The 13,112-nt window shown below is 41.2% G+C and overlaps 1 protein-coding gene and 1 pseudogene across 2 annotated transcripts in view; both read left to right on the top strand.

The window, feature by feature from the left end:
- LOC101314444 (calcium-binding protein PBP1-like) overlaps nucleotides 1-7,241 on the top strand; it is an 8,277-nt gene extending 1,036 nt beyond the window's left edge. Inside the window, exon 2 of the mRNA XM_004294434.1 lies at nucleotides 7,206-7,241. The gene's annotated coding sequence lies outside the window, so the exon portion shown is untranslated. The remainder of the gene's footprint in view (nucleotides 1-7,205) is intronic.
- Nucleotides 1-13,112, top strand: part of LOC101296475 — a 46,472-nt pseudogene that overhangs the window by 9,978 nt on the left and 23,382 nt on the right. The gene's annotated exons all lie outside the window — the stretch shown is intronic.

Here is a 13,112-nt window from a genome sequence, read left to right as displayed (position 1 = left end):
ATATTCCAGTCCCTTACAGAGTGCAACAATCAGCAACACTTGGTCGAAAACGGCCTTGGACTCTTTCTCCTCCCGCTAGCACCAGATCCCCCAAATGGTTCCTCACAACAACTCCCACACCAATATTAACTCCATTATTAATAACAGAAGCATCAGTATTTAAGCTTAACATTGCCATGCCATACCAATTATAGACCCCCCACTACTCAAGTGTGATTGCATACTATCCTGCACCGCCAACAAACTTTCCCACATTAACACACACTGGTCATATATAATAGATGGGGGTCGAGGCCGTTCTCCATGTATGACCCTATTTCTCTCACTCCAATTGCTCCAAAGCATTATAACAAGCAATTTCATCTCATCCACAGTTAAAACTTTGAAAGCATGATTCAAAAACTCAGAAAAGTCGGTCAACATACCCGAAACCAGCTTGGAATAGAAACTCACCCTCTCCAACACCGCAACACAAAACGAACAAGACCAGGTTGCGTGCAAGGGCGTATCATCAGCAGCTTGGCACCTCGGACATAAAAGACTTTGAACAATATACCTCCGATACAACGACCACATGCATGGAATAAATCCCATCGAACACCTCCATAAAAAATGATTCATCTTCGGTGGGACTTTGAGTTTCCAAAGATGTTTCCAATACACTGAAGCTATCGGTGTGGAGCGATTACTCTTCGCCAACCAATAAGCACTCTTCACTGAAAACTTCCCTTGCTTATTTTGATTCCAAATCAATTTATCCCGACACGTTGATTGTGCAATAGGGATACTAAGTATAGCCTCCACTTCCTGCATTGTAGCTACTTGCTCCAGCCTAAAATGCAGTTGATTCTTTTTGTTTAGGTGATTGGTGGAATAGAAAATGCAGCAAAGCACGTTCATTTCGATTCTGGAATCTGGCGTAGGGAGTTTCGCTGAAAGTGTGCTTTCTTCCTTTTTTATTTTATCAACTCATTCTCCTAGAAAGCCTCAAATTCTCAGCCAGATCATTTTTTAACTTAAAATGTAGACTTTCGAAGAAAGATGTTTTGTTTTTGGTGGAATATTCTTACCATGGAAGAGGGTAGACTGGTCAAATCTTCCCCGGGGCATGTGTGATCATATCACTCTTTAAAGCAGCCTCAGGTCTTGAACCCATTGTTTCTTCCCTCCCTTTGAAGTTAATTTTTCAGAGGACCTATCCCGTTCGGGAATACAATCCGCCACTTTTTGGGATTTAAAATCTCAGGAGGGCGTTCCACCACGTCGACTGATGCGGACGCGGTTCCCTCGAGCAACTACATTCCTCGATATTTAATTAAATCCCAGTTTTTTTTCTGCAAGAAAAATTTGTTAAGAGGGGACCAAAACCCCTCAAAGAAAAAGAAAAGAAAAGAAAAATTTTTTTTACATTAACAGTGTCTAAACAGTTAAGTAACTGCTTGAACTTACAAAATGATCAATATAATACCCAACACTATTTTTCAAACTTGTGTGTACCTCTGTTGATCTCCATCACCTCATCGTTGGAGGTGACCATGTGAGACGCACATGAGTCGTAAAATGAGGACAGAAAGAACTTTTTCACTCCATCAACCCCCTAAAATGAATAAATTAAAAATAAAAAATGAAAACTCACCTTTATTTCTTTTAGAATTTGGATTTAGGTTTTTTATCATGAACTTCAAAGGAACCCAGATCTTCAAATCATTAGAATTTGGATTTGGGTTTGAATTTGCTGGGATTCTTCAGAGGTCAAGTTCATATTACATTTGGATTTATATACCAAACTTAGCTAATTGGCAATCTCTATCCTCCGGAAATCCATCTCTAAATCCATCAAATTTTCTTATACCCAGCAAAAAACTTTGAGAAAAAAAAAATCCAAAAGGATTCCCAGCCATCTTTCATGTCTTGCACCCATTCATGTTTATCTTCTTAAACCCAGTAAATAATTATAAAGCTCGAGTCCTGATAGGAAGTTTCTTCTCACCTCTGTCTCATCTCACCGGACAACGACGAGCTCCCCTAGCTTCTCCCACAGCGCCGCGTCAGGATATTGGTGGTCTCTTCACTATTTCGGTTGACTACGTGCACCCTCTCGTCGCAGCTTGAAATGAAGACGTGGTGATGGAGTTGCAGTGCGGCATATCAGATTGTGCCATGGATTGATTTTGGTGGTGATGAAATCTGGTAAGGTATGAACGTTTAGGGTTTAGGTCACGATGCACATGGTCAAACTAACAGAAACGTGATTGAAATTCACCGGAGGTCCCACACAGATATGGAAAAGAGAGTATGGGTACTACATTGATCATTTTGTAAATTCAGGTATCATATTGTCAGTCATCTAAGTGTTCAGACATTTTTGATGCAAAAAATCCAAAAGAAAAATTACCAAAAACAATTAAAAAAAAATGCAAGATCTGGTCTTGCTTGCAACCAGTCTCGTCTTACTTTTATTTTCTTGTGATGAACTTTTAAGAGCGTGCAAATAAGATTTTCATCGTCCAAAGTTAGCTATGTTTTTGTCAAGCCCAAAATTATCACAATCTAATTCTGATCAACTAGAGCAGCGATGACCATGCGGTTCTTCTTTCAAATCACCCCAAGGAAATTTGGTTTGAGCTTGAGTTACTGCCGAAGTAGGTTCTATATGATTATCAACAAGCAAGTGTCAATGGGATCAAGACCATCCTCTAGAGTACGACACCACTGTTTACATTTGAAACATTATTCATAACCCCATGTATTCTCCAAAGAAGCTGCCATTAGCTTCGGGAGCACATCATTATGGTCTTCCATCTAAAACCGCGACTCACAAGGCTCGCCCAAACACTTCTTCTTTAAATGCAAACACGTTTTCAGTTTTTAGAGAATGGGAAACCAAAAGGTTAACCTTGGTGACTAGGACATTCTCCTCAAGTTGTTGTTCAATAGTAACAAGTGCAATCAGTTCTCAAAAAAAAAAAAACTAAAAAATAAATAATAGTAACAAGTGCATTCTTTTCCCTCTTAGAAACAAGATCCATGTCCATTTGAATAGTCATCGTGATGATGTCACACCCCAATTTCTGAAGAAATAATTTTTAAAAATTTGGGCATGATACATCTTAAAAATAACCCAGAACCTGATCAATAAATTCAAAAACTAAACTCAAAAGCTGGAGATATAAATTTCAACAAAAGCTCAACACTGAGTCAAATATTATATCTCCTTGCTTACATTAACTTGAAAAATCAAGTAAAATGAAAACACTCATATGAGCTTAATACAGTCTACCAAAATAAAATAATATAAAAAATACTGCAACTAAAACCTTACCACTATGCCTCCGCCTCAACTCTGCTGATTATTACTTGCAGGTCTAACCCATACACCATGAATTGGTGCACCGGGTTGTAAAACAACAAACCCGGTTAAGCTAAAAAGCTCATATGAGTAATTTTCAAAATTAACTCAACACATTTACAACAACCATTAAAACACATGAAACTGTTTCTACCAAACAATATAAGAACAATCATTAATTCCACATATATCGACACTTTTACAAATAAACATGTAAACCTATGGCTGCGTCACCTACAGTCGATCGTGCAAACCTATAGGAACCGATGGCGTCTCGATTGATGGCCGGAAAAAGAAGAAACTCCGGCGAAACAGTAATAGCTCCTCTGCCCCGTGGCGGCGTCTAAGCGGCGCGATGACGAGCGGCGCTACTCTAGAAATGGAGAGAAGACCCGTGCAAACCGAACAGGACCCGCGGCGTCCAATTTGGTGGCCGGATGGCCGAGTATTGTGCCGGCGAAGTGGAGGGCGCGCGAGAGCTTGGGAAGGAGAGAGAAACTGTCTCTCTCTTTAAAAACAGAAATTTAGGGTTTCAAAAAATAAAACCCACCATTTTCTATTTATACACCTTCCAAAATCAAACTAACTTCCTCTGACCATAACTTTTCTGTGCGACATCCGTTTTACGCGTGCCGCGTGTCTACGAGCTCGTATCGCCAAACTTTACAACTTTCATGCAGAAAATTTTTGAAAATATTTTACGGATAAGAAAGTCAACTTTTGGCCATTTAAAAGTTAAAGCACCTTAATAAAATTGATTCCCGAAACTTCAACTTCACACATATGAAAGGAATTTCCCACAAATAATCTTTCATTAATTTCAGAAATAATACAAGGAAATTGATATGAAAATTTTGCCTCGAAATTCAAGTATACTAATCCAAAAACAACTTGGGGTACTTAGCCCTCATATCCGACTCTAGCTCCTACAATGCATCACCTTCATCATGGTGACTCCAACACACCTTAACCGAATCGACTTCCTTCCACTACCAGGACAAGCACTTTAGCCGACGAAAAAGTTTCGTCGGCCTGTTAGCTTAATTCGTCGGCTAAGATCTTAACCGACGAGCCTTTGTCGACTATGGTTTCGTCGGGAAAGAGTCGTCGGCGATGACTTTAGCCGACGAAATTAGAAGACGTCGTCTGCTATTGTCCCAGAATTAAGCCGACGAATTTCTTAAATGTTTCATCGACCGTAGTCTGAGACTTTAGCCGACGAAACATTTAAGATATTCGTCAGCTAAAGTATGTAATAAAAAAATTAAAAAAATAACTATAGCCGACGAAATATAGTCTGTTTTGTCGGCTTTAGAAGGGTTTAGCCGACGAAACATGCCATAATTCGTCGGCTAAACCTTATAAAAAAAGAAATTAAAAATACTATAGCCAACGAATATCTTACATGTTTCGTTGGCTATAAGTCCATTCCAGTAAAAAAAAAACCTGAAATTTCTAAATTACCATTCCAAGCAAGTTACAAAATACACCAAAATAATTCTATATAACAAACAACAAGCACATAAAACTATATAATTGATCAACTACACAAAATCTAGATCGTCTAAATCAATATCCGATTCTGGGGGCTGTTGCGGAGGAGGTTGCGGCGGCTGAGGTAGCAGTATAGGCGTAGGCATGGGCGGAGCCGGAAGTCCCTGAAGCTAGGCAGTTGTAAACTCTTGTAAGTACTTGAACATCTGCTGCTGCTGGGCCTACTGGGTGGCATATACCGCGGCAGTATAGGCTGTCTGCGCGACAGTATAGGCTGTCTGGGCGGCGATCTGGGCGGTAGCTTGAGCAGCTTGCTGTTCCCGTAGTCTCTTAACTTCCGACTCTAGCTGAGTCGTCCTGCTGCTGGTCGAGGCTGCCTTGCGTTGAAATCCTGGAGTGGTCTTCAGGACCCTCTCGCCCTTCTTTCCTAGACCCCGGCAGTAGAAGTTGTTTCCTCACAATGGGAAGGCTGTGCCCATGATCCTCGTCCCAACCCTCGGATCCGAAGTGTCGATCCGGGACATGGCTTCGGACATCTCTTCCTCCTACGTGACGGGCCATGCCTCCCTCACTATAGCACTCATCACCTTGTCACTAGCTTCCCTCACCTTCGTCTAATTAGATAGGAAAAAAATGATTAATTAACATTTTGACATATATATATAAGTAAAATTAAAAATTTAAAAACATAAGATGACTTACAATATCCTACTGGGCGTCAGGATATGCCTTACGTATAGACGTACCGGTTGACTTCTGAATGTTCCCTGGCTGTCTCGTCCATCAGGACAGCGAACGGTCTATAACCGGCATGATGGTTCCTTGTGTTGCGTTGCCGGTTCTGAACCATCATGCCGGTTCTGAGCGCTCGCCCGGGAAACGACATTCAAAGAAAAAAAAAAACGAATTAGTAAAATATTTAAAAACGGACGTATTTAATGACAAATTAACTAATTAATTTTTTTAAATACCTGTTTATGAGGGTTGTTGAATTCTGATGTCAGAAGCTAACGCCACTCATACTCCTTATATTGGAACTCAGCAGGGGTACCAGAACGTGCATCCCCGTGCGTAGTCCAGTGGGTCTGCAACTCGTTCTTCCACTCCTTGTACCTATAAATACAACAAAAAATTAGAAATATTATTAATATCACATACAATTTTGTTTTTTCATTAACTTCCTAACGTACCTTCCCTCATGCACAACGTCCGCCCAGCTGTTTTTCAGGTGCTCAGGAACGTCAAACCACACCTGTATTTAACCGTTTATTAGTTTAGTTTTTCGAGAAATCAACAATGTAATACATTATTGAGGCATTTTGTAAACTCACCGACATCGCGTTGTGGACCATGTCCTTAACCTCCTGCGGGATCTTGTCCCAGTCTGACCACAACATAGGGACTCTATCCGTAATGAGCGCTCCCACGCGGCCGGAGTACGTCCTCGACTTCCCGCCCGATACTATGTAATCATCCCCGTCAGTATCGATAACGATCCTCCTTAGGGTATTGACGGTCTTCTCGAGAGCCTTCCCTGTGACGGGGCCTCTCTTCTTCTTTGTTGGCTTCGCTCCGACGGTGCCTATCATATGATAAACCAAATTGATTATTAAAATCGGAGACCTTTTATTATTAATTATAAGAAAACAAATCATTCATCTTTCATTACCTGAGGGCGATGCGGCAGACGCGACGGATTTTGTTTCTGTTGCCGATGATGATACCCTCGCGGAAATAAGAGGCGTATCAAAAGGCACGAACCGGTACGCCGCTGATGGAGCCACTGGCGGGGGTAGTGGATAAATCGAAGTCCCTGAGCCATCGACTGCAGGTAAGGCCGGTATCATCCGCGGAAGGAACAGATGAGGCGGCGGCATCTGTACCCTAGATGACCCACCATCCGAAGTAGTAGGACCCGGAGTGGGCGCCCGGTGTATCTCAGGCATACAGGGTGCAGACACGTCTGTCTGGGTCTGAGGCCACAGTTGCCTCGAGGAATGAGGGATGCCCCGCTGCCTCGATGAAGGGGGCACCTCCGGCTGCCTCGAGGAATGGGAAACGCTCAGCTGCCTCTGCGCCGTCTCCAGAAGGGTCGCACGTCTGGCTGTCATGGGGCCCCGAAATGACGTTTGAGGGTTGCTAGAGGTTCCCTTAGACGATTCGGACCTTTGGCCCTTCGAACCCTTCGTCGATCTAAAATTACCGCTCATCCTGTTTAAAATATTAATTTGAATCAAGGCTGAGCCATGGGCGGATACACTCAGTGGGCTGTATAGGCTCCAGCCTAGACAGTTTTTTGGAGAAAAAAACCCCTCAAGTAGAGGTATATCTACTTATGCAGCCATTACCCATACCAAGAAAGAAAAAAAAAAAAAAAAACTAAGTAGGCAGCTTCTGCTCTTCACACTATGACACAGCCATTCTCTATTTCTCTTATACTCATTTTTCGCTATTGTCAGTTCTTCTATCAACATTAGAGCCCATTTATCATATCTTTAAAACCTATTCAATGTTGCTCTTTAATTCATCTACTATCTATTACTTATTTGTTCCCCATGTTGTATATAGGAGCGAATTAGAAACTTATCAGACAACTGCAAAGCTATAGAGCGCGGTGAAAATAATATTGCATTACACAAGTCAGTCTTTGCAAGAAGAAGCAGCAGACAACTGCAAAGCTAGAAAATTTAACTTCTCAAATTCAAACTTTGACAAATTCCTAACCCAAAAAATCTGCACGTAACTCATAGCCAATAAATTTGCATCATGTAATGTCCCAATTGCTTGAATCAGCACATCCTCATTTTTACTTCTAGAACTTCCAGTTCGGTACCTTACTCATCTTAACAATTAAGTTAGCATTCGGCTAGAAAGATATATAATCACTAGTTACTCAATACAGCAAACACAGCAAGCAACAAACTTGACCAATCACAACAGATAAGCAAAACTCCCCAAACATAAAAAGAGTCCAAATTCAATTGAAAAAACGATCAAACCACACAATCAAGATGAAGCAAAATACCAGAAAGGACGAACCTTTGATCAGTTCTCAATGGTCTGCACTCTACAGCCGAGCAGCAGAGCAGCCGAGTAGGCAACGGCGAGGCGGGCGAGCAGACTTCAGAAGACGAGCGATTGCGTCACGGCGAGGCGGGCGAGCAGACTGCAGACGCCAGACGAAGATGAGGAAGATAGTAAGGACGGTGAAGAGGAGGAGGGATCGGGGCTGGAGCAGAACGGAGATGGCTTGAGGACGGCTCGAGGAGGCTGTGGAGGGCTCGAGGAGGCGGTTTAGGGTTTTTTGGAGCGCTGTGGAGGCTGTTGAGCACTAGGTTTAATTATATACCCTATTCGTCGGCTAAACCTTTGAAATTCGTCGGCTAAACCCTAAACCTGTGAATCTCGTCGGCTAAAGTAATGAAATTCGTCGGCTATAGTACTTTTTATTTAATATTTTCAATTTATTTGTTTTATTTTATTTTATCAATTATAGCCGACGAATTTTCAATAATGTCGTCGGCTATAGGTACTTTTTTATACATTCGGCACATTGTGATTGTGATGATCAAACTTGAGAAACGAAAATCCGACTGTCAGATCTGACCATCATGATAAAATACATGTATGGAAAAAAATTCAACTTGATTCGACAAGGTTAAGGGCTCGATCCGGATGGTCAATCCCGTAAGTCAAACCCCTAAACGCACGGAAAAAGTCATTGGACCGTCTAAATTACGTATTTTGGCCGGACCTTCAACTGAAAATAGTTTCAAATCGATGAGACGCAACAAGTTGTATATTAGGGTATTCGTCGGCTAACCGCATTTTAGCCGACGAATTATGACTTATTTAAGATGGTTTTAGCCAACGAAATATACTATAATTCGTCGGCTAAGATGGTTTAAGCCGACGAATTATGGTATATTTCGTCGGCTAAAGTAAAAAAATACATTAAAAAAACAGAAGGTTTAATATAAACCATACTAACTTCTTGTTCATATATCACTAAAATTCATATAAAATAACAGAAATATGAATTCAACATATGTAAACTATAAAGGTAATACATTCTTTTTTATTACAAATTAATGGATTACGTCCTCTAAATTAAAGCTAAGGCTCGTAATCGGAATCATCCGATGAGTCTTCTTCGGTGTCAGAATTAATTTCTGGTAATCTATTCCTTTCCTCATCTCCAGAGTCTTCGTCTGTTTCTTGATTTGGATTAACATTAATAAGCCCTGGCTCTTCATCACGAATTAGCACCGAACGACCCGCTTTAAAATTATTAAGGCGAACGGTAGAGGAGTTAGGAATACCTATTGCGTTGGGCTCTTGATACGTAACATCTTCTTCCTCGTCTTTGGCCTCTCCAAGTGTAGCTGCCCGGTAAATGTTTCGAGGGTGCACAAGGTTAACTACTTTCCACGCGTCACCCTTAAAATGGTCATCAAGATAAAACACTTGTTTTACCGATCTGGCAAAAACGAACGGGTCATCTTCGTAACAACTTGTAGTAGTGTTCACTGATAATATTCCGTATTGATCGGTCTTCATGCTCTGCGGCCTAGTATCAAACCATCTACACTTGAAGAGGTGCACTGTCATGCCTTGCCCATAAACGAGTTCCACCACTGAATGGAGAACACCGTAATAGTCAACTCCATTCCACCCACCATGCGCCATCACCCCAGAATTTTATGTTTTTCGTCTGCTGTCTCTCTGTTCACATATAAATTGCACGCCATTCACGTTGCACATCGGATAAACTCTTGACATTATCGGCTTCATCGTTAGAAGTCTTAGTTCGTGTGACCAATTTGGGTGACCATCAAATTGAATATGGTTCATCTGCAACCAACCATTCAACTGTAAATATAGATAATTATACAATAAACATAAATACGTACAGAAATATTGAATTACGTACCCAGCCGCCAAAATAGTTTGCGAACTCCCTGTTGTGGTACTCGAGATCACCTTGAATGTCTGGACAATATAGATGGATGTCTTTCCAGTATTCAACTTCTGGACGGTTAATCAATACTCACCAGTGAGCAATGACTAGCTCATGTGGTTGCAACTTGTAGGAGTATGGCAAAATTCCATAAACTTCAACATCACTGGAGAGTATGGAAAGATTGAACTTCGGTACATCTACCGGTACTTTCCTTCAACGCTCCTAAATACAACTTCATGTAGGTGACGCATTCGTGCACAATATATGCTTCAGCTATACATCCTTCAGGCGCGGATTTATTAGTCACATAATCTTTGTAGTCTCCAAGTTGCCTATAAATCAAGTTGCAAAGTGTTATGATTATTGAACATGTATATTGAGGAATTCAGGTGTAAAAAACGTACATTTCCATGGGATACATCCAAGTATAGTGTACTGGACCGGTAAGCAACAATTTCTCGGGAAGATGGATCATCAGGTGAGGCATGATGTCAAAAAAATTTGGAGGAAATATCCTCTCAAATTTAGACATGATATAAATGATGTCCTCTTGCATTTCCAGGAGGTTAGATTTTTTCACTTCCCGTGTGTATAACTTCTAGAAGAATCTTGCCAACGCTATTAACGGCTCCACCACCTGACGGGGAAGGAACGGTCAAATGAAAACAGGGAAGAGACGTTGTAGCAGGATATGACAGTCATGACTCTTCAACCCGTATATCTTATTGTCCCGGAAGTTCACACACCGGGCTATATTTCCTGCATAGCCTGAAGGATACTTCACACAACTCATCCACTTGAAAATTACGTTCTTCTGGTCAGGCTTCACGGTGTAAGGAGCTTGAGGCATTTTCTTCTTCCTTTCTTTCAACCACAAATGTCTTCTTATAAGCATTTTTTTAGATCAATGCGTACATTAGGACAGTCTTTCGTCTTCCCCTCCAAGTTCAGCACTGTGCCCACCACACTGTCGCAAACATTCTTTTCTATGTGCATCACATCTAGGTAGTGACTGATCAACAACTTACTCCAGTATAAGAGTTCCCAGAATATGCTCTTATGTGTCCAAAATTTGTACTTGTCGGGTCTTTCAGGTATTGCCGCCACAATATTGGAATGATTGCTGAGCTGCCTAAAATCGTACTTATTAAGTACTGCTAAAATTTCTTCCCCCGTCTATCTTCTAGGAGGCACACCGTTTTCTACGGTCCCATCAAATTCCTTGTCATCAAACCGCCATTCGTGATTATATGGAAGGAAAGTAAGGTGACCCAATTTGCATATCTTGTTGCAATGACTGCTGCTCCCCTCATCGCTAAGGCACTCTGGACAAGCCTTGTATCCCCTAACAACGTTGCCCGACAACATCCCACGGGCAGAAAAATCACTAATGGTATCAACAACTATGACATGCATCTGGAACATCTTGTGCATGTACTTGTCATAAGTGGGATGATCAACGTCCCAAAAAAACTTAAGCTCTTCAATCAAAGGTCTCAAATACACATCGAGACACTTCCCTAGATAACCGGGCCTCGGAATCAACAAACTCAACATATTGTATTCCTTCTTCATGCACATCCATGGAGGAAGGTTGTACGATACTAAAATCACCGGCCATATACTGTATTGAAGACTCATGTTACCAAAAGGGTTGAACCCGTCGGATGAGAGCCCGAGCCTCACATTTTGGACCTCTGACGCAAAATGAGGAAACTCCCTGTCTATATGCTTCCAAGCCTCCCCGTCAGCAGGGTGTATAAGGGTATCTTCGTCATACAATTCCCTATGAGCGTGCCATCTCATAGCTTCGGCTGTGTGTGAAGACATGTACAACCGCTCCAGCCTATCCCTCAACGAGAAATACCGAAGTACCTTCACAGGTTTCCTATTGTCTGCAGGAGTCAGCTTATACCTGTCAGTGTGACATACCAGACATGCGTCAAGGCCACCAAGGTCATTCCCTTCTGGATCTTTACCCTAGAAGATAACACAGTCATATCTGCATGCATGGATCTTGATGTAGGAAAACCTAATATCTTTCAGGATACATCGGACTTTATGATGAGTGGTAGGAAGACGATGACCGTGGGGCAGCATCGAAGCAGTGTACTGTAGATAATCATCAACAGCCTTCACAGTCGATTTTGTCTCAACTTTAATCTTCATTACGTCCATCACACTTTCAAGAACGGTCTTCTGACAACTGGGGTACACAGGGGTCTGTTGGAAATGAAGCAGTTTGTTGTATTTGTCAATACCAGCAGTGTTGACACCTCTAGGGAAGGGCTACACCGGCTCAGGCATATATTGTCCTTGAGCGCATACACCGCTCTCATAAGGAAATATGTCGTTGATGAAAACCGTTGTTGAATCGTTGGATGTACTGCCCGTCTCAGAAAATTGCCCATGATCGTGCGAACCCCCTGATGTTTCATCGTGATATAACCAACATGTGTACTTCTCCAAAAACCCGTTACTCTTCAAGTGCTGCCATATTTTGTCAATCACAAATCGATGCATATCACTGTGACACTGACATTTCGTGCACAGGCAATAGAAAATTGTTTTCCCGTTAGCATTAGCCAGCGCATATTCCAGAAAACTCATAACTCATTTACCATATCTTTTGTCTCATTTTAGAAGCGAAATCCAACTCTTATCGATATCCTGAAAATATAACAAAATATATATGTATAACTCTAATTAATTAAACTGCATATATAAAATCTCAATTCATTTAGTATTTTACGTACTACAACTAATTAATAACAAATTAATTAACATATATATATATATACTTAATAATTACATAACAATATTATATATCAACATCATCACAAAATCATCATCAACTCATATATATCTAGGGCTGGGCACTTAGTACCGGAATCCCGATCCCGTACCGGTCCCATCCCGAAAGTTAGCGGGAAGGGACGAGATAGGTTTTGAAAATAGCAATCCCGTCCCGTCCCGTCCCGTCCCGTCCCGTCCCGTTTTAACATTACCATAACGGGACGGGACGGGACGGGACTATCCCGAAAAATCCCGTCTCGTCCCGTAATATTAGAATACTTGATTTTATTCATTTTATACTTGATTTTTTAGGTTGCATGGTGTTACAATGCACTCAACCACACTTAATTTGATCTAAAATAATACTTTTAATTTCATTCATGTTCTTTTTTTTTACTTGTGTGATTTTGGATATTTTTAGTTGTTGTTTGAGGGTTAATTTTTAATGTGGGATGTTTAGTACTTTTAAAGTGGGATGTAATTTAGCACCTATGCACCTATGTTCTTGTT

Source organism: Fragaria vesca, linkage group LG3 (genome assembly GCF_000184155.1).
Source record: "Fragaria vesca subsp. vesca linkage group LG3, FraVesHawaii_1.0, whole genome shotgun sequence".
Taxonomy (NCBI): Eukaryota; Viridiplantae; Streptophyta; class Magnoliopsida; order Rosales; family Rosaceae; genus Fragaria; species Fragaria vesca.
Note: the sequence above shows the minus strand (reverse complement) of the source record. Positions and strands in the feature narration are given on the sequence as shown.